The sequence below is a fragment of the Centrocercus urophasianus genome, unplaced genomic scaffold (genome assembly GCF_019232065.1).
Source record: "Centrocercus urophasianus isolate 14NV4802_14NV808 unplaced genomic scaffold, USGS_Curo_1.0 seq_9, whole genome shotgun sequence".
In the NCBI taxonomy this organism is placed as follows: domain Eukaryota; kingdom Metazoa; phylum Chordata; class Aves; order Galliformes; family Phasianidae; genus Centrocercus; species Centrocercus urophasianus.
Window position 1 is genome coordinate 21,402,236 of NW_024885532.1, and position 25,935 is coordinate 21,428,170.

The 25,935-nt window shown below is 41.4% G+C and overlaps 1 protein-coding gene across 5 annotated transcripts in view; it reads right to left on the minus strand.

The window, feature by feature from the left end:
- ENOX1 (ecto-NOX disulfide-thiol exchanger 1) overlaps positions 1–25,935 on the minus strand; it is a 366,915-nt gene that overhangs the window by 139,812 nt on the left and 201,168 nt on the right. Inside the window, exon 2 of one of the 5 annotated variants that reach the window (XM_042838793.1) lies at positions 16,429–16,539. The exons of the other annotated variants lie outside the window; for them this stretch is intronic. The gene's annotated coding sequence lies outside the window, so the exon portion shown is untranslated. The remainder of the gene's footprint in view (positions 1–16,428; positions 16,540–25,935) is intronic. 5 annotated transcript variants of the gene reach the window in all.

The following is a 25,935-nucleotide window of genomic DNA, read 5'->3' on the forward strand; positions in this document are numbered from 1 at the left end:
GTTTCAATGAACGCTCACCCTCACCCACTGAGCAAACAGTGCCACGCAGGAACCTGACAAAACGTTTGCCTCTGACTGAAAAGCTCTTCAGAAATTTGGTCTTATCAGCAGCTACACAGCCTCCTCAGCATGAAGGCATCAGCTGAAAGAATGTATTTTAAGTGATAAAAATGTGATTTTTTTTTTTCTTTAACTGTTAACAATTAACAAGGAAATAGTCTCCTGTTCTGAAATGAAAAGTAAAAGAAATCCTGGAGCACGCAGAGATGTGAAAATGTAAGAAAGCTTAGGTGAGCTGAGGATGATGCTGGCTCCTTGACTAGCAGTGTATCTTTGCCTCACAAAAGGTAGGGAGCTTGAGGTGGGAGTGGACCATCTGCTTCCAGCTAATATGTGCTGCTTCCACCAGGTAGCTGTCAGACCACAAATTTTACGTAATGGTTACTTTTTGCTGTTGCTGCTGTTTGCAAAGCTTGTCACATCAGAGCAATGGACATTACAAGGGAGGCTGGAGAGAGGACGAGGTGTGACCCAAAGCTGTGAGCTGACAGCACTACAGTAGAAGGAAGAAACACAGCAAGAATGCACAGGTATCCTCGTGTCAGGTCTGTGTGCATTAGTTACACCTATCTGTTGGCCAAACTAGGGCTGCACTGTTTTCCTGGCTGTCCAGAAGCCTAAAGGTCTCAGATCTACAGCCTTTGGTACTAGTGAGCACACAGCTCAACTCCTGACCAAGTTTAGGGCATTCGTTATCAGCAGGTAGGTGTCTCTTGTGGCAACAACTGAGTTGTCTTTTTAAAAAGCCCCTGAAAGTTCTTAATTATGGGGTTTCCAATATGCAAACCCCAAGAATTCATCTTTAGAAAAGAAGCAATTAAAGTGATTATGTGGTATTTTAGCTGAGCACCTCCCACGCTTTTCTTTTTTCATGTGATGTGCACAAAGTACAAGCTAGAAAGTTCTGTATTGTAGTTCCTTGACACTGTTCCTTGACAAACCACTTCATGGGGACAAGACCACATTAATAGCTGTAAAAGTGAAAAAGGAGCCAGGATCAGACAATGCTGAACTTCTTTTTCTTCTTGTATGTTGTAATTTTCAAATAACCAGCATAGGCCGGAAGCGTTTTGTTCAAATCTACAGTGGGTCTATTTAAAAGTCAATATTTATCAACTCTTATTATTCGAATTTGCAATTCCAATTCTTATTTGATCTCCACTATTCATTATACAGAGCATAAAATAATTTTATGATAAAATTAGCTGCTAAATAACATCTATAAACACCAAAAAACATTGAACGAAAGTCCTCTGCAGGGAACACGATTAGCTTATGTTACTCTTGGCAAGCCACTTGAGATTTATGTCAAGTTTTAAAAACTGGGTGTCTCCTGTTCAGCTCCTTAAATTTGCACTTAGCTCTTTCCACTCAGGCTATAAACTTTTGACTACAAAAAAATCTATTTCAAGGTTAGAGCAGCCTGAATTATTATTTGTCAATAAGATATTTCTCACATGGCACATCCACCTCCTTCCTCTGTGTTAATCATTTGCCAGAATCACAGAATCGTGACTCAAAAAGATATGCTGTGCTCAGGGTGGGTCATCTGCAACCCATGGACCAGACCTTGCCTCTGGTGTGGCCCAGGGTGCCCTGTTGCTTTTCTCTTGTGACCAGGAGCCTTGTGCCTTGATGTAGGAAAGAACAGCTCAGAACTGTGATGATATGGTGATGAAATATATTCATACCTGGCCATGGGCTAACTTCTTATCCCCACAATGTGTCCTGAGGTGGGACTGCTACTCCATGGTTTCAGAAGATGACTTGCAGAGCCATCTCATACAGGCATGGATTATTGGAATAAGGGGCAAAATGTGACTGTCGGGTTGTTTCCAATTGTTTTATTGCTTTGTTACGTGTGTGTTGGGTGACATTACAAGGTCTGCTGCCAAATTTCACACTCTCTTCCCCCAAACCCAAACAGAAGCCCTATTAGCTCTCACAGAAATGGGAACTGGTCCATAACAACGCTGGGCTAGACAAACACATCTAATGAGGACTAGTAAGTGACTTCTTTTGCATTTGCCTTCTACCAAGTTGTCCACATATTTCAAACTTTGTTAGGTTTTCATGAATTAGCATTTCTTAAAGTCCTTACAAAGGACAAGGAAAACAACACCACAAACATGGGATTATTTGTGACTCCCCTATTGTTCTATGCCATCAGCTCTGCCCAATTGGCCATGACAGTCTTTGCTCAGAGTGCTCTCATAGTCTCACTGGATCTGGGCAGCTTTGCTTTCTCCGAGGCCATCAGGGCTGCAGAATCTGGATGCACTGCAGGCTGAACCAGGGGAAAAAAACACAAAGAGCACGTGAGCACCCTAAAGTAGAACTAGTCCTGTCTAACCAACTACTGCTGCAGGCTATTTTGTCAGTAAAAGAGAACTGAAAAACAAGCATAAATGGACTTATGAACAATGAATAATCTACAGCAAGCTGCAGGCAGAACTAATCCTACCTCCTGACTGTGAAAACAAGCTCACTTAAAGCAAAAAATACTAACTGTGAAGATCTCTTCCACCAACAACACACAGATTACATTAACAGAGAGCAACATAATACAGCTAAAATAACCTTACAGACACCTTATTTAGACTCAACGTTTAGCTTCCGTTAAGAAACTTCTGAAAATCCTATGGGGGAACGGGGGTTCATTTACATTTAAAATAAGATTGGCATTGGGCTAATTTCAGCATTTCTTCATATAGCCCAGATGCTGTACTTTTATATTCTTCATGACGCAGGAAACAAAACAAGCCAAAGTAACAAATAAACAAACACTCTAGGTCATACAAAGATTAAGTGATGTACAAAGAGTAAGTACATGCTAGGAAATACATCTGCTAGTGAAGATTCTTGCTTTCTTAAAAACAAAAGAAATCACTGTGACAGTCGTTAAATGAGAAAGAGAGTGCAAGTTTATGCAGCCACTCTCTGTGAGGTATTAATCAATCAGGTATTAATCAACACCATCTTCCTTACATCACACTTTCAGATAGCCTTCTTAATCTATAAATCATTAGGAGTCCTGTGGGAATTAATGACACTAAGATATATGTGAAAGAAATCTGTGTTCCTAAATACATGTGTGTGGGAGCAACTCTATTCCATGGAGTAACTTGAAAAAGCAAATAAAGCGAAAATCCTCACTTACAGGAGAAAATGTGTAAAGTCTTCTGTGTGCTTAAGGTTCAGAGGTGGCAGGGGCATTCCTATAAACTTTTCTTCTTGAAACCTTCTGATTAACAGATTTCTAATGCAAAACACTGTAAAATGATTCCCAGGAATGCTTTTTGTGGCCTCTCTTTTTGCAGATGCAGTGCAAGTACCTTGGATGGTAGATTTTGTGAGACATTTAGACTTTCCTCAGACAGGTTGTCAGGAAGATAAAGCACTCTCAAGTCCATACCAATGAGCACTTCTCAGTCATAGCAGTCATAGCAGATTGCACTTAGTACGCATATTTTATACCAGGCAATTAAATGCAGTTACCCAAATGAATACAGAAGTCGGTTATATATTGTGCATCAATTATCACAGGCGATGAATGCTGTGAGACAAAGAAATTAACACAACATAAAACTAATTCAATAACACAGCAGATTGCTAAGTTAAAATCCTACCCTTTAGATATCCATAACACCACAGAAAATGAATTACGACATGGAGTGAAGCTGATTAAATGCACCATGCTAACGAGGCTATGTGGAGTGCTGGGTGAGAGGACAGCCCCAGGATGCATGGAGGAGGTTCTGCGTACTGCTCTGACACCGACCTGCTTGGTGACCTTGAGTCATTTTGCCTCTTTGTCTCGTTTTAGTGACCACTAAAACCTTCAAGGAAAAGTCTGATCCCATCAACCTTTTGAAACCTGAGTCTACAAGCTGCAAAGACATTAAATAATACTGGTGCCAGTTCTCAAGACAATGCACATGGACAGCGGTGATGTGGTATCTTGTTATATCTGGCAAGTTTTTCACTTCTTACAAGAACATGTGCAAAACGTTCGTTGCTGCTGACTGTGATTCACAGGACATGGTCATAACGTTGGTCACACTCCACCTGACCTGTCAAAGTACAGGCCATTTAGGCTCCAGCTGTATTCTAAAATACATCAAGTGTTTATGCTGGAATATCCCTGTATCACTTCTAGAGATGCTGAAAGGACCCCCAATAGAGAACAAAGAAAAATGAAGACGAGATAGGCAAGGATTTGATGAGAATCCTTGTTCACATCCTCCTGACCATCTCTGGGTGAAGAACACTGTGGGTAGTAGCAATGAACGTGATATGTTTTTAGCATGGTTATCCTGCCTGGAGTGCATGCAAAGAAAGAACATATCCAATGTGACTCTAAAGATGGCTTTAAAAGAATCATAGAATCACAAAATAATTTGAATTGGAAGAGAATTTTAAAGGCCATCTGGTCCAACTTCCCTTGCAGTGAACAGGGACACCTGCAGCTAGATCAGGTTCTCAGAGCCTCCTCCAGCCTGACCTAGAATGCCTCCAGGGACAGAGCATCCACCACCTCTCTGGGCAACCTATGCCAATGCTTTACCTATAGCGTTGCATATGCATCATATGACAAAGGGGAATTGTCTCACGTTTTTGCATGGTTAATGATATTTTAAGAGATAAAAAAAACCTTCTCCTAAATTCCAAACTGAAGGAGAAGAGTCTTCAAGCTAAAATTTGCATGAAGCGTTTACAAATCCAATAAACAAAATAGGTGAGGTATCAGAACATTTTGGAAGATGTCTTATTTTCTGGGATGCAGACCTAACTTAGGTAGATAATGTGTTCTCCAGCCTTCTGCAGCTCAATCAGAGAAAGGTCAGTTGTTTTCCAGTGTTTCCAGGGAGTCACCTTATTTATCTGGCTTTGTCAGTCAGTCTTCCTCCTAAAATTCCTCCTATGATTTCCTAAAATCCTCCTGTGATTTCCATGATTCAAACCAAAAGCAAAGACTGATTTTGCAGGAATTGGCACTTGCCTTAACAGAACAGCTTTATTAGACACAAGTCAGTGAAAATAAGCATGGTCCTACCCTTAGTACCTAAATGGGATCCTGGCTATGTGTTCACTTACATAATACTTCAGATTTTTTGTACTGTGAATGAATTGTAACACCTATGCTCATTCTAGATTGTGCCACTAAAAAACAACACTGTCATCTTATAAACTTACAAAACATATTCTGTGGCATTAGAGATTTCACTTTTCAATATGTAACACCAGATATGTGTGTTTTGACATGTTTACATAGGATCCTCTCCACCAATTCTCACTGAAAAACAGTTAATGGGTAAATCATGGCTATAGTGATAGGACTATGACAACTTAGAGAAAATAATATACTTACAGTTTAAATTCAACAAATCTAATGTGCACAAAACATTTTCTGTAAGAACAGCTCGTCCAAGATGCTGCATTACTAAATCCTCTGCCCCAGCACTTTTTGAAGATAATACATAGAATGCACAAAACCCAGATTTCCCTCGGAAAGCAGAACACTGAGTTATTTCAATAGTAAAAAAAATTAAAACAGAAGTCTCCTAGATAAACAGGTGTGCTATCACAATGCTTGTTGAAGGTCACCCAGTAACATTTCATGCTAAACCCCGATCTTCACTGGCATCACAGAGTAAAGTCTTAGCAAGTCATAAACACACTTTCTCTTTTGTGTACTTAAGCAGCTGCAGTCTGAACATGCTGAAGTCTATAAATAACAGAATCTGGAGGCACATTAAGCAAAGCATTATAGAAGTCCAGCTTAGTGATAAAAAAGCATATGCAGTACCGAAATCATCTGGATGAAAAAAAAAGAGAAAGCAACTTCTCTAGCTCACAGTGCAGGCATAGCCATCATAAATGCAAGTCTGATTACTACTCAAACACAAAATTCCGTTGTGAATTGCTGATTGTGCCTCCATCTCTCACTCTGTCTGATTTGAAAATGTGAATCACTTGCTTCACATTTAAGAGGACAGTTGCCTCTAAAACCAACGTTTCCTTATCCATTTTGCATTTTAAGAATTTATTATCGCAAATAAAATATTTTAATTACTAACAACAATATTTTAAAATTAGTCCTTGTATCAATCTCTTTTCTACTAAATGCCACCACCTGCTTTAGCAGCATGACATCCCACCACTGCACTTCAGACAGAAGGCATCCAAAGCACGTCTTGAGCAAACAGACTTCAGTAATTTTGCAGGACAGCTGAATACTGAAATCACAGAATTGCAGTGGTTGGAAAGGACCTCAAGAAATCATTGAGTCCAACCCCCTGCTAAAGCAGGTACCCTACAGTAGGTCACACAGGTAGGCATCCAGATGGGTCTTGAATATCTCCATAGAAGGAAACTCCACCATTTCTCTGGGCAGCCTGATCCAGTGCTCCATCAACTTTACTATAAATAACAAGTCCTTTGTATGTTTGCCTAGAACCTCCTGTGTTCAAGTTTTAGGCAATTAGTCCTTGTTCTGTTTGAGCCTCGTCTCATCCATTTGCCTCCTATCTCCCTTCAGATATTTATAGACATTAATCAGATCCTCCCTTAGTCTTCTAACCTGAAGAGACCCAGGTTACTCAGCTTTTCTTCATACAGGAGATGCTCCATGCCCTTTATCATCTTTGTGGCCCTCTACTGGACTCTTCCTAGGAGATCCCTATCTGTTTTGAACACAGTATTCTAAACGTGGCCTCACTAGAGCAGAGTAGAAGAGGAGGATCGCCTCCCTCAACCTGCTGGCCACATTCTTATGCTCCCCAGGATATCATTGGTCTTCTTGGCCACTGCTGACTCACGGTCAACCTGTTGTCCATTGAAACACACAGTCCATCCCTCTCTAGTAGGTCATCCCCTAACCTGTACTGAAGCATATGGTTATTCCCCTCCAGGTCCCAGAATGCCTCCTTGATGTCACAAGGCACCTGGAGCAGTCATTATACATGCACTACACACGCTGTTTCTTCTCTCTTTGGGCTTGATGGAACACCTACACAAATGTGCCAAACATCACATTCCTTTTCCACTCTAGCCTCCTACCTGGTACTTAACTAATGCTACTTCAGGCAGGTGCAATACAAAGGGCTGTTTTACTAAAAAAAGAAATTCAGGAAGAGGAAAAAATGGAGAAACTCTGGGATGCCCTTCCAGGAAGAACACTGTAACTTACTCCCATGCCACCTGCTGAAAACATGCAGTTTGATGGGTAAGCCCTACCTGTGAAAGGCTTCCAAGGATGGCATCACACAGTCCACCAGAGTGAGGCAGAAAATCCTTGATACTGAATTTCCAAATGGAAAAATGCTGCTCTCCGAGCACAAGAAGACCGGAAGACAGTTGAGTTTCATATGGCAATATTATGTATGGAAAATCTATTTTAAGTAACTTTTTAAAAGTTTCTAGAACACATTCATTATCATTTTTCTTTTCCTCCACAGGCTGTATAATTCAACTCCTGTCTTCTCAGGCAATTTCATGGAAAAAAATATCCTTGTCAATCAAAGCATTTTCATATTTTTTAAATATGCTTTTATTGTTGCACCAAATTGTGACAAAAGTTAACATCTGAATGTCCTTGCTTAAGTGCCTGGGGTGACCTGCAGAGCACTTTTGTACAACATAATAAAGCAATCAATATTTTATGTAAGACCACCACATATTCTCTCAGTGACATGCTAAGTGAAACGCTGGAAGAGAGGTTTAGCCTTGTTTTGTTAGTTCTAATTCAAGGTTTCAGGTGATAAATTCTTCTCACTAGAAAAACACACTATCTCTTCTATCAAACTATATCTTTCCTCTCTCCAAAAGCAGCCATCATTACTTAGAACATCACACTCAGGATCTTTTTTTCCAACTATAAACTCTGAATTGTGCTCCCTGGTCTCATTTATCTTGTATTCCTTCCACTCCTCTTTGTGTGTCGCCTGTTCTTCTCCATTTACCTCAGAATTTTCCTCTTTGATTTTCCTTGATTATTTCTTTTTGTTTGTTTCCACCCATTGAGTTCATGCTTTGTCTTATAACAAAGGCACGTTTCTTGCCCAAGTCTGCCCTGGGACATTCCCTCATCCAAATATCTCTTCGCTATGCAGGATCAGTATAATACATTATACTGCTGTTTCAGTTACAGAAGGAAGGATTAATCTCACCGTGTCTGGGGCCCTGGGCAGCCTGGTCTAGTATTAAATATGGATGTTGGTGGCCCTGCCTGCAGCATAGGGGTTGGAGTTTGATGACCCTTGAGGTCCCTTCCAACCAAAGCCATTCTATGATTCTATGATTCTATGTCTATACAGATGTCTATATCCGAACTGTCCTGACACCACCAATCCCAACAGTAAGAACCAGGTGTCCTGATTCAGGCACCTACCTCACCATGCAGTGAAACACACTTCAGAGATGCTCCTCTCCCTTTTTGTCTAGAAACTTACACTTTAGCTTTGAGTATGGATATTTGCTTCAGACACTCATTGGTCAGATACCAATGAGATAAGAGGATCTGGGTCAAGCAGGACTCAGCCCCAAGGGACACAACTCCTGCTCCCATCCTTTGCCTGTCTGGTAAGTCCAGCACAGTGAGGCTCAGGAGAACAGAAATCATGAGTCAGCAAGCAGAAAACATGAGAAAGTCCCTATATATAGACACATACATATATTTAGAGAGAGAGATGACTTTCTGATTTTTTTCCTGCCTGTCCCCAGTGAATATGCCAACACATGACTATCAGTGTTTGACAACGGGAACTGCCCACTCATACACACTTCCTACTACTGTGTTGTCCTACATCTGTCTGTTCTCTGGAGAGAGAACTCATTCTGCCCCTTTTCTTCCCACTTGCAAATGAATCCTACCTCCTCAGCCCTATTTCTTTCTCTGACGCTTAACTTCTTTGCACCTCACAGCTCCTATCTTAAAAACCAGTGTGTGATCACACACCCCTTTCAGCAACCAGGGTCCCCTTATTTACAGACATCAGCCTCAATCAGGCAGCAAATGGCTTTATCTTTTGTTTTGGAGCAGCACTCCTCAGTGAATAGATGGTGACAACAGCTGTGTGGACTTTCACTACATTCTTTTGCTTCTCCCATCCTGGTTGTTGTAGGTAAATAAGATGAATCAAGAAGGTTTTCCACTTATCTCAGGGTACAGCAGAGCTTCCAGGCTCTTTGTGCTTCCTTGTACCCATTAGCTTTCAGCAGAGGCTGAATTACATTGCAAAGCAGAGCCAGGAATTTCTGCCCGTTTTCTGAACAATTATGTGTGGAATCACCAAGAAGTTACTACAGGGCTGCAAAAAGAAATATCACGTGCTCTATTTCTGTGTTTTTTTTTTCCCCAGGACACTTGGACACCCTCTTCCACTGAGGGAGAGTCAATCCCATATGTAACATGAGATAGGATCAGGAGAACAGCAGCAACTGTGGTAGAATCAAGCTACAAAAAACCACACTGGGGATTTTTTCCTTTATAACAGGCTTCCTGGGGTGGGGGCAGATGGGGCTCCAGCTGCAGATCATGCTGGGTATGATGGTGCTAAAAGCCCTCCCTCCTGTCAGCGCATTCTGCTGTACCTTTGGTGGCTAACAACCTCCTCAACTCCTTTCCCTCAAAATGCTGTCTCATGCATGCTTACCATTTTCAGTTATAAATCTTCAGGGCAGGAAATCATGTGGATTTTCCTTAAGCAGGGCTAAAACCTCCTAGAGCCCTGGCATTCCTTGTTCTGTCACTGGGCTGATGTTGGCTTCAGCCAGGAGCCCCCACAGGAATGCCTGTGAGCCCCAGCTTCATGGGCAAGGCCACTCAACTGCCAGTTTCTACACCTCATGTAGCAGGCTTTCAGCAGTTCAGGCATTTAAGATGCAATTGTGACAAAAAAGCAGGAATACTGATGATGATATCCTCTTCCTCCCTGTGCAAGCCTTCCACCCCTTTCACATTGCTAATAATCCTTAATAAACTCTTCCTTTAATAAACTCACCCTTTTCCAAAGTCTTATGCATTTATCTGTCCTGTCTTATTTGAACTGTGAACTTTTCAGGATAGAGAATTTGCCTCTATCTGTGCTGGCAAAGTACATTGTAAATTTACTGCAGTATATAACCATTTTCTAATAACAAGGGCAATAACAACCCATTTACTGTAATACAATATTTCCAGCCTTCCCTATACAATCAGTGAAGCCTTCCCTGTACAACCCAAAGTCAACAAGAAGACCAAAGGTTTGCAGAAACCTCTAATTGTGAAGCAGAAGCCATGAAGTCGTTGTGTGAAACTTTAGTAAATTAGTTACTTATATTCATAAATAGCATTTGTTGCTGCAGTAAAAATCACTGCAAATTGGCCCTCTGGAAAACATAAAGCAGAATGTAACCAGTGTAAACTAGTAGAACACTGCTTAAGGTGTAGTATGAGGGTCACAGATGGCCTGCTAGTTACTTTTTAAACAAATGCAATGTTAGTACTTCCACTGTGACATTATGAATAAAGAATGTGGCCTGCAGCTATGAATATGGTAACTGATGGCTTTGGACTTGTTTGCTTATATTGTCATCCAGCAAATTTCTGCCCTGTGCTCTCCTGGGACCAAACCTTTACTTCACCCCTTGAACATGCAGGAGACACAGCCAGTGTAGCCAGGGTGCAGCGGGAGGCAGCAGTTCCCCCAGCACAGCTGGATGGCCACTACTCAATAGTCTTTCCATAGCAGCACCAAGCCCTCATGGCACATACGAGAGGCACTGGGGCAGTGTCCATGCTTTTTCAGCACCATCTCTGCTCATGTGGTTTGTTTTGTTTTAAGCTTAACCAAGGTGTCGTATTAATCACAGTAACTGTGATGATGCAGGATATTAAACCAACTGCAGCATAGACTGTCCTTGTTTGTCCAGGTGAAACTATATCAGATGCAAAGCAGCTGCACACAGAGACAAAACCCCATCCTTTGAATTTACTGTCTAGATAGACAACATTTTGTGAGACTGGTGTATTTCTGTCTAAAACACATGGTTTGATTTAGGAGAGCCTGTATGACACTAGTGGCCTTTGACATGTAAGTGGACAGGTGAAATGACCTCCATGTACCTTCTTGCCTGAAGCTCAGTGCAACAGCAAATAGAGCAGTTTGAATGGGTTCCATTTGTTATTCTTTTAATTGCCCACTAATAATTCTTTCAGTGGGGAAGAATAATAGTGCCTTCTATCTCTGTGTATCTTCTAAAATACCCTAAATTGCAGTTCAACTGAAACAAATAAGGGGTATTCTGTCCTTTAAAAATAGAAAAGCAAGTGGATGAGGATACCATTCCTCATACAGCTCTGCAACAAACTTTGGGAATGTCTTTTAAACTGCCTTTGCCTTGACACCCCCAACCCATGAAATGGAGTGACAATACTTTCTTTACTTTGTTAATTTTGCTTAGTCTGGCTGTTCTCTGCTTATGGGGTATATTCAGCATCACAGGACCATTACCTGTGCCTGCGAATAACACAGGATTGCATTACCTTGAAGAATACTATTTCCTAGAAGCAATTAAGCAAAAGCAAACTAGAACAAACAAACAAGAGATAATGCAGGACATTAGGAAGTATTACTTTTCAGAAAGGGTGGTCAGGCACTGGAATGGACTGCCCAGGGAGGTGGTGGAGTCACCGACCCTGGGGGTGTTCAAGGAAAGGCTGGATGTTGTGTTGAGGGACATGGTTTAGTGGGAGCTATTGGGAATAGGTGAACGGTTGGACTGGGTGATCTTTTAGGTCTTTTCCAACCTTGGTGATTCTATGATTCTGTATAAATATACACACATATTTAATGGAATCTCTATCTGAATGTGAAGAAAATGGCAAGTTCCCTTTAAAAGAACTTGCAATGAAATTCACACTCTGTCAGGTGTAAATTACAGCCTGTATCTCATCTTGTTCTATCTACAGCCTCTTTCTTAGTCATGCATAGCAGCAGCGTACAAAAATATTTCCCGCATGTGATCAAGCAAGCATGGGCACATAAGATGCAAAGAAAATACAAAACTTTAGAAGAATTGTTTACTGGGATCCTAAAAGAAAATGGAAAGTTTGTAATCACACCCTTTCTCAATCAGATAATTGATTTACAGTAAGGATGCTTGGGAACGCAGTTCTAATAGATCTATACAAGTATTTCCCTGAGGAACTTAAAGGGAATAGAAGTAGCTAGAAAGAATTAAAAAAAAAAAAATTGCCCAGGAAAATTACTGTATTCTGTAATCAGAGACACAGTAGATCACTTGAATTAAATTCTCATTGTAATAGAGCTCAATAGAATAGATCTCAATAGAATAGCATGGGAGATACGCTTTTCATATTTTTTTCCCACTGTTTTTATACAATACCTTCTGAATGCATGCACTTCTTGACATCTAATAGATAATTATGGGCAAATATATGTATGCCATACCAAAATCTGCAGACAGACAGTTTTATCTGTGCTCCTCTTTGAAGTGGTGAACTCCTCCCTGAGTCCCATGGGTTAGTGACATTGCAAAGTGCATCAGTGACACACAGTAAAGCATCACCAGGTTTGGGAAGAGTCACCAGATGGAGCTGTAGCACATTGCTGTGTTAGTGCATATTTCAGGGTGCAAACAAGATTTCAGCCTTTGTAGAAATGCAAAGTTGTTAATCAGTTAAAATGAATCATAGAATCACATGAGTTGGAATGGAACCTCTAAAGATCACCTAGTCCAAAGCCCTTGCAATGAACAGACACCTACAGATAGATCAGGTGCTCAAAGCCTCATCCAGACTGACCTTGAATGTGTCCAAGGATGGGGCATCAACCACCTCTCTGGGCAACCTCTTCCATGGCCTCACTATCCTTATAAAAACTTTACGTCCACTCTAAATCTTCTCTTAGTTTGAATCCATTTCCCCTTGTCCTATAAAAAAAAAATGTTGTTACTCTTCTTTAGGACAACTGTGGCTGGCAGATAGGGGTAAACATATTCAGTATAATTACGTACTCAGGAATGCCTGGGCTAGGAAATTCTCTTTAAGTTGTCAGTTCCCCTTTTCTCAGGAATAGTTTAAAAAGTCTTCATTGATAAGTGACTTACAGACAGATTACCAGTTTGAGAAGTCTTGATGTGTGCCACAGCTCAGAGCAGAAGCAACAATTTCAAGGTGTTTATCGAAGCACTTCCTCAGGTTACTCAAGTTAAAATTTTGCTTGATAAGTGCATGATTAAAACGGACTCATGTGGTTTCCCAGTGACTGAAGAGATGCCATAGCAGCTACAAGTTGACTATAGATTCTCTGAAGAATATGCAGATAAGCTGCAGATTATTTCATTGTCTCTACTACAGACCTTGCACTTACTAGGATAAAGTGATAAAAATTTTACCCTTGGTTTCCTTCTCATCCACATCCGGGCCAGTAAATTACCCTTAGCTAGGGACCATGCATGTTGCTAAGTGGGTTTTATTAGAGGAAAGATCTATATTCTGTCTCATCTCAGTTATACTAAGATTCATGTATGCAGATCCATCACTGAGAATGGCCTGGCCTCTGTTATCATTAATTGAAGCATATTAAGAGACTTGGCAGAAAAAAAAAATCCAAATTTGAAATGTCAAGAGACAGATCCATCTAGTTTCACATCCTGTTGTTATAATATACCTTAATTACAGTTAATTAGGAGATATTGTTCCTGGTGGAAGAGCATCTGAGGCAGCTTTTGTGGCTGATTAAACACTGAACAGGATCGGATGCATTTGTTGAGTGCAGGATCTGTTTATTATGAGTTTACATACATCTCCATCTAGAGTATCGTTTCTGTTGCATAGCAAAACAAAAGAAAGTCACAGGCCAAAAATACTTCCCTTGTTTCATCATGCTTTCAAATTCCCAGCTGTCTTCTTAAATTTTTCTGCTGCTGGCCCCTTAGGACTCTACAGCATGATCCAACTCCCACTGAAGTCAATCAGATCCTTCTCAGTTTGCTTGCGCTGAGCCACATCAGATCCAAAATGAACAGCAGGTAGGGAAAGGGGCTGATGGAAAACAACAGTTTATGTATGGACTGTATGTATGTATAGTACGTGTATGAACTTCTGGGGAAACACAGTGTGTTTGGACATAATGTCACTGAGGGTTCTGATACCATTTGTAAAAGAGCAATCTTTGATTTGTTGGAGGTGTGTGATTAGCTGGAATCCTTTCCTCGTACGGCGCGAAACACCAAAAGTGGAAATCCAGACTGAATGCATGAGCTCAACTTGTGCTAGCATCAATAAGATTTCTGCACACTCATCGATCTGTGACTGCATGTGACCCTGAAATATGTTTTGCTAGGATGCCTCAGATCATTGCTCATGCCTGGAATAGAAATGACAGGATTGGATTTATCACTGAAAAGTAAGCAGTGCATGTCTTCTGCCTGAAGGTTAACCAATTTAGCATTTGTTTAGTAATCTTTTTTTCTCACTTAAAGAAGAAGAAAGAAAGAGTAACACTGTTGGTTGGATTACACATAAGAGAGAAAGTCTTGTTTGCTGTAAAATCCGTGCATACTGGATTCCAAAACACTCCTTTACTGTGAATGGAAATAACTGTGATAAAACATTTGCTATTTACTCTTTAGTGCAACTAAATTCTTTGGGCAGAGGATATTATTAAAAAAAAAACAACACCCAAAACTACTCTTTTTATGCATTTTTTTCCATTCTCAGTGATGGATTTTATCTTTGATATGAGATCCAGCTATTTAACTAGCTCTCACCACTTCTCCCATGAATTGTTTATACAGCAACTTGGCAGCATCATTTGCATATCACAGGAAAGATCCCATTACATGTTCCCAGAGGTGCGGTTTCACCGGCTTTATCACTTTCTGCCACCTATGCATATCCCTGAAGCAGAGTGTCTGGTTAATCCAGAAAGGCATTTCTTGGCTGCCAAAGGTAATTAAACATTAATGGTGCAGCTACAAAACTTTCAGTCACTCAAAACTTATCTCTCCATTGTCTTCTGTAAACACAATACCTAAAAAAGATATTTATCTTTTCATGCAAATTGTCCTGCCATGAGAAGATCACAGAGTATTGCCCTTACTGTTGCCCTTACTCAGCCGTTGTAGGGTTCACCTGAAATAATTAGACAAGGAACAAAGACACAAAAAAAGAAAAGCTGAAAAGAAAGAAAACCTGTAAGCAGTGTAACTGCAAGAGAAGAGCTGAAGACTTGAGTCTGGACATTACATTTCGCTCTGCAGATGGCTGGTCATGACTGATGGGGAGAATGGCTCTAAGTGAGGGCTACTTTCTTGGTCATGAAAAGATCATGTTTGAGTGTGCTCTAGATTATCCTTCACCCATTGCATGAAGCATGAAAAAGTGACAGAGAGATAAGTTCCATTCAGAGGAACTCTTATTCCAAGAACGTTCCCAGTAGCACCAAAACCACAGAGGAGCACACAACAGAAAAAAAGAGAAGCAAGATCCACATAGGCACCACAGTAAAACATCTACAAATTTCTCTGCACAAAGCATTGTTGATGTCTCCCCTGTAGGCAGACTGGCAGACTTGTGCTTTCAAATAGTCAATCAACATGTATTTGGGAGAAACAAACACTGCAGGTACCAAATCCTGTTACCTTTGACACTCCCTGCAAATCCATCTTGCAGTAAAAGTCTACATCCATGAAATTTCAGAAATGCAAACTCAGTTGGGGTGAAATTTGGAGTCTGAAGTGTAGCACAGGCTTACTACCAAAGCCACCTCAGAAAGTACTCAAGGCAACGGGAGTAATGTCCATCAATATCTGCTCCTGCACCTTCCTCCCTAGCAGTCTGACAAACACACAAAATCCCTAATGCCACCAAAGGCTGGAAGGTAGAGCAGGGGTTGACTACTAACAGGGTATTGGGTCAGCAGCCTTTGAGTCACAAAATCAACCTCAGTGCACAGTGATTGAAACCTGTTATCCTCCCACAGCCTGGGACTGCGTTGTACAGTGTGATTGCTGGCAGTCACAGTGACAGAGCGATAGGCAGTTTAAGCACAGCTGTCCCCTCAGGTTCAGGGACAGCCTGGTTGGCAGTCAGGAAAATGGGAGCTGCTCCTTCTTGTTTAAAAGAGAGCATTTAGTTTTCAAGCCTGTCAGCATGATCCTTTTTGAACACACTGTGTTTACTGACACGCCACCCCGACATTTTGGTTTAGTAGTTCAAAGAGGAAAAAAAAAAGAAGAAACAAGAGGTAAGGTTATGAAACCAAATATGATATTTTCTGCATTTCTCCCACTGAGTCCTGGAAGCTCAAAACACCGCAGCGCTGTGTCAGTGCACAAAAACCAAAAAATGGAACTGACCTGGACTTCGTGGTTCAAGTGTGCAGTGGCAGGGATCCCGGTACTACTTCCAAATTCAACACTCGAATAAACACAGTTGTAGTTTCCTGAAGTGGATGCTTTTAATGCAATCTGAAAGGGGTGAGAGAGAGGGCATGCTCCTGAAGCCTATATTTCTTAGGCAGAAACAACTCTGCCTGGAGAAAGCCAGCTTGTGATGGTTTGCTATTAAGACCGTATGGTAGACAGAGAGCGTCTTTGAGTTCACATACTTAACGCTCAGTGGTGTGTCTGCAGAATGGCAGGAAATAAACAGAGTGAGGTGGGGTTAACCGGAGACCTGCTGGCTAAGACCTACATGCCTAGGAGCAGGAGGAGGGGAGCTGTGAGGTCAGGTGCTGTTGAGTTATTAGGAATCAGCCACAGAGCTGCCAGGCACAGCAATATCTGTCACAACCTGTAGCACTTCCTATCAACATTCCACCACTTCTCCAATCTGTTTCCCATTTCATCCCAATTCCCTGTCAGGAAAGAGAAGTGCTGTTCAAGGAGGGAGCAAAGGAGGCATGGGGCAGAATGTGAGCCACCCAGTCCAGATGTGAGGACAGCATGAGGGCAGGGAAGGCAGCTGAACATTGCATCTGGAGATACGCAGGGGAAGAAGGAGCAAAGCCAACCTTTAGAAAGATCCCATTCAGTAAAAGGATATAGCAAAAATTTGCTGGAAGATCTTCATAAGTGCCTACCTTGGCAGAAATCAGATAGAGGGGAATAGTCTGCTAGCAATCCTCTAAATAACTTTCCTCAGAGAAAGAAATGGGGCACTGTTCCTCCAAACCAACTTTGTAACAGAACTACTGAGAACTTTACTGGAAAAAACCCTTTGTAATGAGTAATCATACTATTAGGCATAGTGTATTGTTGCAGTTGCATACATTTGTTGTGTACAGAGTGTTCATAGATGCTAACCTGGCCAATTTCTTAACTCTTGATACTTATTTTATGCTTGTAAAATAAAATGGCATCATTCTATCTTAACTGGAAGAGGGAGTACATTTATAAATGGTGTAGAATTACTTGCTAATGCTATTAGATTTTCTGTATCTGCTTATAGAAGGGACAGGAGGGCGATGGATGAAGCTTTCCGTGTAAAACCACAAAGAAGAAAACCAGAAAGAAGGCTTTGTTTTCAGCATGTTTAAATTGTTCAAATGACCGGAATCGGTTGCCTTGGAAGCAGATCTGCAGCTGAATGAAACCTTTCACCTGTCCAACATATGAGATATTTACTATCTGAGGGTGACCAGAGATTGAATAAAGCCAGACATACAATGCAAAAAACAGACCCTGGCTCATCCCCACCATGAATTTCACAAGTCCTCTGGCAGCCAGATTAGATTTGGCCACAGAGAGGGGGAAGTGGGCTCAATAGCAGTACTGGCTGTGAGAAGAAATAAATCACGTAGAAGTAACATCTTAACTTTGTATTCATTTCAGTAGGGTTCAGTAGGTTGCTGATGCTCCTCCTGTACCCTGCTCAATAAAGCAGCAAACTGTTATAAAGTTCCAATTAGAGAGAGGAGCTCGCACACTTTAGATAATTATTTCTCCAATTAATTATTCTTGGCCACTTGTTTCCCCATAAAATTTGCCCAGTGTTTTTGCCTTGTGGAATTTGTTTGATTTCTTTTTTTTTTTTTTTGGTTCTTTTTTTTTCCTTTCCTTTTCTCTTGTGTAGGTTGGAATTAATTTATGATTGGACTGAAACTTGGCAGAGATCCAGACACAACAATCTGAAAAATGTTAGTACTAAAATTCAATGATGGGATTCCTGGTTTATTTTATCTCAGAGACTCCCTGAAAATTTTGTCCGACACAATGGAGCACAGTAGATGCACAGGTGCGTATGTAATCCAGTTCACTCTATTTTTCAGGAAAAATACACTTTTGACATTTCAGTTGCTGCAGACATAACCCTGACTACGAACAAAAGCCAGATCCACTATTTAAGAACGTGATGTGTTTTTTGCATAGCTGCTTTCAGCAGAGAATCATGTTTTACAAGAACCTTGACATTTTCGCCCTTTATTATATATATATATATTTTTTTTTCATCGGAAAATTCAGATTTCCAAGGCCTTTGGTGTCCTTACTATGGCTAGATGCGTTTTATGCTTGCATTCAAGAGATGTTGAAATTGTCTAATTAAGATAAGAAGTAAAAATACAGATTGAAGTCCAAGGTTCTCATCTCCTATACTCTACCACAATAAAGTAAAATATTTGTGCTAACTCTATATGTATATGTGTGCATGTGTAAACTGAAAAGTTGCAGAGAGTTAACATGCAATACCAAAATATCCTTCCAGTTCGTGCTGCTTCCTTATCACACTCCACTTGGCAATTTCATGAAGATTTTAGCAGTAAATATTGGAACAGATAACATCATTTCCAGGCAGGGCTGCAGGCTTCTGGGTGCTGCACAGAATTGATCTTGCACTTGCAATTAAGATGGAAGCGAGGTATAAACAAAATGGGAAGGGGAGGAAGAGAAGAAGAAGAAGCAATAAGGTCCCTGAATGATGCTGTTGTACAAATCACCTCACTATGACTAGAAACTAGCTATAGTTGGAGAGGGGGGTGGCCTCAAGTTGAATCGGGGAAATTCAGGTTGGAGATCAGGAAAAAGTTAGCTGAAAGAGTGGTCAGGCACTGGAACACGCTGCCCTATGGTGGAGTCACCATCTCTAGAGGTGTTCAAGAAATGTGCAGATATGGCACTGAGGGACACGGTCAGTGAGCAATGTTGGTGATAGGTGGACTGTTGGGCTAAATGATCTTAGAGGTCTTTACTAGCCTTAGTGATTTCGAGGTTCTACTACTGTATGAAACTGTGGTAAAACAGGGATTCCTGCCTTCACAGTGGTAACACAATAGATTTTAAGATATTAACTGGTCCTCTGGCATAGCTATGCTGTGCTGCCAGCAGTCGTGTGCCAGAATCATGGGCTGTGCTTATGCCCCTGCCCAATTCCTAGCCTGAGCTGGGTGCCCACCAGAACTGGCTTCCCTGGGCTCTGCCTTCGTTTTCAGTGCCCCTGTGCAAATTACTTCCTCCACGTCTGGTACAGTCACTTTGCCCTCTCATAGAATGCTGTGCTTACACATTCCCAGCAAGCTTGCCAGAGAGATGTTGCTAGGCTCCAAGTGCACCAAGAAGTGCAGAACGTGCCTTCTTCCCTGCCTTCCCATATGCCCAGAGGATCCCCCCTCCTTTCCCACCGTGGTACATCAAGTACCTTCCCTTTCTTTCCAAAAGCTGAGAATCCATCTGTTCGGCAAAGCGCTCCGTCTGTAACGGCGACAAGTCCAGTGATGTGCTGCCAACATTTCAACAAAGGGCTCCACTCCACCCGCCCCCCCCCGGGTCTGCAACACAGCCCACGTCCCTGGGTGGGATGCTTGCAGACTAGAGGCGCGTGGAGCTGGCGGGCTCTGTGCGTTTGGTTTTCCCATTTCAACAAAATGCTTTCCCATAACCGAGGAAAGAGGCAGCAGAACTTGGCAAACACATTTCTGTTATATGCCTCCTACCAGAAATAGTCAGGCTTGCGTCTGGGAAATAAAAATACCCATCTATTTTATTGAGAGAGTTGCAGAGTGTTCACCTGGAAAAAAAATAAGGGATGAAGATGGTAAGGAGGTATTTGGATCCCTTTCAGAGACCACTGGGACTGTATCTGCGTCGAGCAAATTAAGAAGAGGGCCCTACTTAGAAAGAAGGAAATGATGCCAAGTTTCCCTGCCAGCACAATGCTGGTGGAGGACTGAGCTTTGTGAACAGGACTGCTAAATCTGGGGACAACTGCTCAGAAGGGAACATCACTGCTGCTGTTCACACGTCTGTATCAGATCCGAACGCACTGTACACTGTATGAATACATCTATGGATGAATGTGTACAAGTATATACACACAAGTATGCATACACAGGTATCAGACAAGACTTGATTTACAAACCTTGGCTATTGCTTCTGCTTCACACGCTATTCTGTCTCAGGCATTTTAAACACCCAGGCTCGTTAGTTTTCCACATGTGATTTAAATAGAAGTTGCTGCACGCAGGCCTGGATGCTTTGGATGTGTTTTGGATCATCTCCTTCTTCTGTCGCTGTTTATCAGCCACACAGCTTTAGGTTTACAGCAAGTTGAAAATGCATCCGAATGGCTGGCTCTTAAATTACATTAAGCTCCCAAAGTTTTCCAAGGTGAAAGTATAACATTATTTGCATTCACCCTCAGAAATTTTTTAAATCTTCTTAAAAAAATATATCAGGACAGCTCCTTTCATTGGAACACATAACGTATGCCACTGCAACTCTTTCATCTTCATGTGCTTTTTAAATTGTACATAAGAAAATAAGAACATGGACTCAACTGTTCAGTATATTCTTTGTGAAAGTAGTTTGCATTAAGCAGCTTCAGAGAGGAAAAAAACACATTTAAAGCAAATGAGTTTTATTCTTTTTTGAACAATAAAGAAAAGGAGATTAATGTCAGTGGTTGCTATCACATAGTTTAAACTGATAGCACTAATTTCTAATACATGGGCAAATTACCATTCCAAGTAATCTGTATTTACATGTCAGGAAGCTATTAAAAATATTTTCTGTGTTTGTCTACTTTAGCAGCCATGAAGACAGCAAGGTGTCAAGCCTCTCGCCTAAAAGCACAAACAGTGCCAACATGTCTGTCTTACAACGAGCTCTTTCAGGGAGAAATACCGATCCTTATCTAGCAAAGCACCACAGCACATTCTGGAGCTCACCCATGTATAGCAAAACACTTTGAAGTATGTTTATGTTTAAAGCATTTGTTGAATAGGCAGAGAATAAGCATGTTCTTGGCTGGTCTGATGAACTGGAGGCTGTCTTAGGCTCCCACAAGGCAACCCAAAATGCTCTGTATGGCACAGAACTGGCTCCAGAGCCCTGACTACACTGCAAGGGAGCTCTAAAAAAGTGCTCTATGAAAGAGTACAATTAGAGCCCTCATCCAAACATCAACAGGAATGTTTCCTCCAAGCCAAGCAAGACAAAGTCTTCATAAACAAATGAGGTGACATGGCCCAGGAAGGCTGGAGCACCACTGACCCAAGAAACAAGCCCCAGAAATCACATCAGCTAAATCAATAGGGCAGGACAGCACGGGTGGAAAGCAAGCAGTGTGATTACCTAAACACCAGACCAGCATCCCTCCTGGTTTAGAAATAAGCATGCAAATCATAATTAAAGAAATACATATGTTCGTCATGATATCCAGGCAAGGAATTGCATTTTGCAAAGAATTTTCCAAGCTACTTGTCGTAATGGAGGCAAGATGAAACAACGAAGGTGCTGCAGTGTGCTTGTCACTCACAAGAACATTTTGCTCTTCCAAACGTGTGTTAGTTAATTGCCTTCTTATTTTTTCTATTTTCTTCAAAATCTCTTAAAAACCCAGTGTCTGGCCCATTTTCACTTAGTTTTCATCTTGGCAAAGTATCTGCCTAGTCTTCTCCATACCCTTTACTCCCAAACTTACTGCATGGCACAGAAAGCCATTCATTTGCCCAAGCTGGGTCCTTTTTAATCTGAACAGTTCTCATCTCCTGAAAAGCATGCAAGAAAGAATGCAATGTTACATACAAAAAGCCATTTCACCTTTCCTTTTGGAAAGAAAAGCTCCTGCCTTCAATGATGTATGAGTGAGCAGGAACAGAAAACCATCAGCTTTGGCTTGAAAGCAGAAAGGTCATCTTGGACTATAAATATGGCAGTAAGTTTGTGAGTGGGATGTTTTATACCATACCACGACTTTCTGTGTTTCTAGTCATGTGAGGAGACAGCCATCATATTCTTTGGAACATTTTGCCCAAATAAGCTGTGGGTGACCCATCCCTCAAGGCATTTAAGGCTAGATTGTATGGGGTCCTGGGCAGCCTGATCTGGTGGGTGCCACTGCCCATGGCACGGGGTTGCAACTCGGTATCCTTGAAGTTCCCTTCCCACCTAAACCACTTAAGATTCTATGATTCTGTGGCTGTGCCTGGCTGCCATGTATGACCAGTGCAAAGCTGGAAGCCACACAGTTCAATACAACAGCTGAGTTGTGTTCCTTCTAGCACTCAAGCTTTTACTATTTAGCCACTTCAGAGTGTGACTGTGCTGTGTCTCCATGAATCTCCTTGTGGTTCTCCATGCATGCTACCCCCCTCCACATGGATGAAATCCTGTGACCTAGCCAAGATTTTCTGCTGGAGTCCCACTGCAACATCTCCCTTTGAAACACTGAGGAGGGAAAATGACATCCAAATACGTGAGTAGAACTATCTTGCAATAAAACCCTGTGGGGATCATGCTGGTATGATTTCTTAAGCTGACCACAAGCCTGCAAACAGAGAACCTAATTGCTGCTGATAAGAGCCAATAGCATGAGAAATTTTCTCAGTGTGAGCTCTACTCCAGCAATAAGTGTCAAACTTCTCTCCTCCCTTCCTCTCACTGTGAAAAGACCTATCCCCCAAAGGATGGATCTGTTTCTAAGAGCACACATTAGCACAGAAGCCAACTCTGCATGCAATTAAAATGCTGGCTGCAGCACAATTTCATCTCCAGCACACACCTGAAGGACCCATCAGTCTTTTTTTTTTTTTTTTTTTTTGTCCTTGAATACCCTGTCACTCTGCTTTCAGTCAAGCCTACATAATCTGTCTCCTAATAAATACCTATGTGTGTGTGTGTGCTTTCTCACATAACTAGCAGCCCAATCAACCAGCTGACCAGCAAACATTTATACTCAACCTTCAGCTTGCTGGGCACCTTATTTAAGTAATCTTTCTTTAAATATTTTCTTCAGATTCCTTCAAAGTTTCTTACATCTCCAACTCTGTGCACAGCTGCTTCTTCACAAGGCAATTTTGTTGCTCAGTTAGCTTTCACATTAATCAGGTGAATGTCTCTTTCTAACATATCCAACAATTGCTCATCAGGACTCCAACACTGTTGAAAAATAATTAAAAACCTGTTTCCAATAAACAAGGTAAAAAGGCATTAAGAATGAAATACTGAGTAGGAAATACATTGGAAAGCTGGGGACAAAAAATTCTGATCTGGCATAGGCTGGGCAGAATTAGTTGAACACCAAATTAATTGCTAGTGTCATCAGGCAAAGAGTAAAAAGAAAGTTATGAATATTCACTTCAAATTAACAATGAATTTATTGTGGCTGAATACAAGCTCCTTTTATGTTTGCTTCCTACAAATAGTCATGCAAAGGAAATGTGAAGCTTGTACACTCTGCGATTTGCTTCCAGAATAGGAGGTATAATTGATGTGGGATTTACACAGCTTGACAAAGCAAGGGAAGCTGGGCTCCCAGAATTCTTTGGAGCCAGCACATAAAGATAATTAAACCAGTTCCAGTGATGGAATAGGCTCCCAACATTTTCCTTAGCTAGCACCGTGTGCTACCTAATTATAATTTGCCAGCAATGGAGGTGCTGAGAGCAATCTGCCATCAGGCAATTCAAAGAAAAAATAAACAAGAGGCAATACCTCCATAAGAAGAACAAAAGGCTGAATTTGTCAAGTAAATGATTCACGTTGCTTTAATTGTGACGTGCAGAGTGGAACGGCACAGTGATATCTTGGTATGTCACTTCTCCCCTCCCAATGAACCGTGTGGTGGCACTGAGCAGGTGCAACACTTTCCCCTGCTTGCATCAGAGGAGAACTGGAGACAATGTAAAGTTCAGCCGGTAAGTGAAGCCCTTTTAAATCAGTGCCAGGTCACTCACCCTATCTCCAAGTCAGTCACAGACAGTAGAATCAACACAGCAATAATGAGCACTTATATTGTACAAATCTTCTCTGCAGGTTTAGTTAAGGTGATATCTATTAATCTACTGCTCCATTTAATTAAATATGGTTAAAATTGTGCTTATTATTATATATCTTGTTAGTACTGTTACAATCTCTAACTCCTCATCTTGTATCAATCACAAATTTGCTGTGTGTAATATTGCTGCGTGTGGCAGCGTAATTTCTTATTATGAGGTGTTCATCTCTAACAAGCCAAGGTGTTCTAAGTGCTACCATCCTTACATAGGTCAGCCTCTTGTAAAAATGTGGGCCCATATTGAAGCAACCACCTCCTCAAAGCCACAGCGTTATACCCAAAGTGAACCCCATAGCATGCAAGAGAAGGTATACATGTAGGTCACTTTGAAAGTAATACTTCCTATTTATTTCCATGGAAACTACTACATATACAAGGAGCACTATTTGACAGATCAAATTCTCAGCTACTAAGCAGTTCTTTTCACAGAATCACAGAATCACAGAATCACCCGGGTTGGAAGGGACCTCAAGGATCATGTAGTTCCAACCCCCCTGCCTAGCAGGGCCACCAAACACACACATTCAGATCAGGTTGCCCAGGACCCCGTCCAACCTGGCCTTGAACACGTCCAAGGACGGGGCATCCACAACCTCCCTGGGCAGCCCGTTCCAGGGCCTAACCACTCTCCTTGTAAAGAACTTCCCCCTAACATCCAACCTAAATCTTCCCTCCTTCAACTTGGATCCATTTCCCCTAGTCCTGCTATTGTCAGCCCTTTTGAAGAGTTTACTCCCCTCCTGGTCAGCAGTCACCACCATGAGCTATGAATTTTTTGCCATTAATAAGCAAGAGTCCGCATGCCATCCTCATAAAAATCTGCACCAATGGTAGTAAACCACTGTCACTGCTGCCAGTGTCAAAATGCACCACCTACCACCTTACTGCGCTCACATCCACCATTCTCTATATACATGCAGCAAGTGTTGATGTCAATGGGTGTCATTTTTTCTGTATGGATGAATTTAGTGATACTCTGTTGCTTCATACGTACTTCCACGTCAAACATCATTCTGTCAGACTGCCCCTTTGCTGTCATCTGCCACACAGCAACAAAGTGTAATGGAATATGGGTGGGAAGGTTCAACCTCTATGGCTTATCACCAACACCTGCCTCTGACATTGTGGTTTGACATAATAAAATAGGAGGCGATACTTTCGGAGAAGCTCTCATAAATACTTTGCATGCATACAGTCTCAGAAGGGTTTTCCTGAAGAATGATCACAAACAGAAGGGGTGTGCTGAGGAGACACTGTCACCCTGCAATGCAGCTGGTGAACAAGCAGTGGAAAGAATTTAGTTCTACAGAAAAGCAATGAGCAGGCAACACACAGATGATTGTCAGACCCTCAGGGTTAGCAAACAGAAAAAAAAGAGGGGAAAAAATAAAATCCATCCTCACATCAGCTGGAAAAGAAATACAAAATAAAAATAAATAAAGCACCTCTAGAAAACATGTCTCCTGTAAAACACTGGAAAGAAAGAGGAAAGCTGGACAGCCTGTGATTCTTTCTCCCTATGGACATTTGGATAACTCTAGCCTTTGGAAGGTACAGGTACACATATATGCATATTTTTATTTAAATAGCCA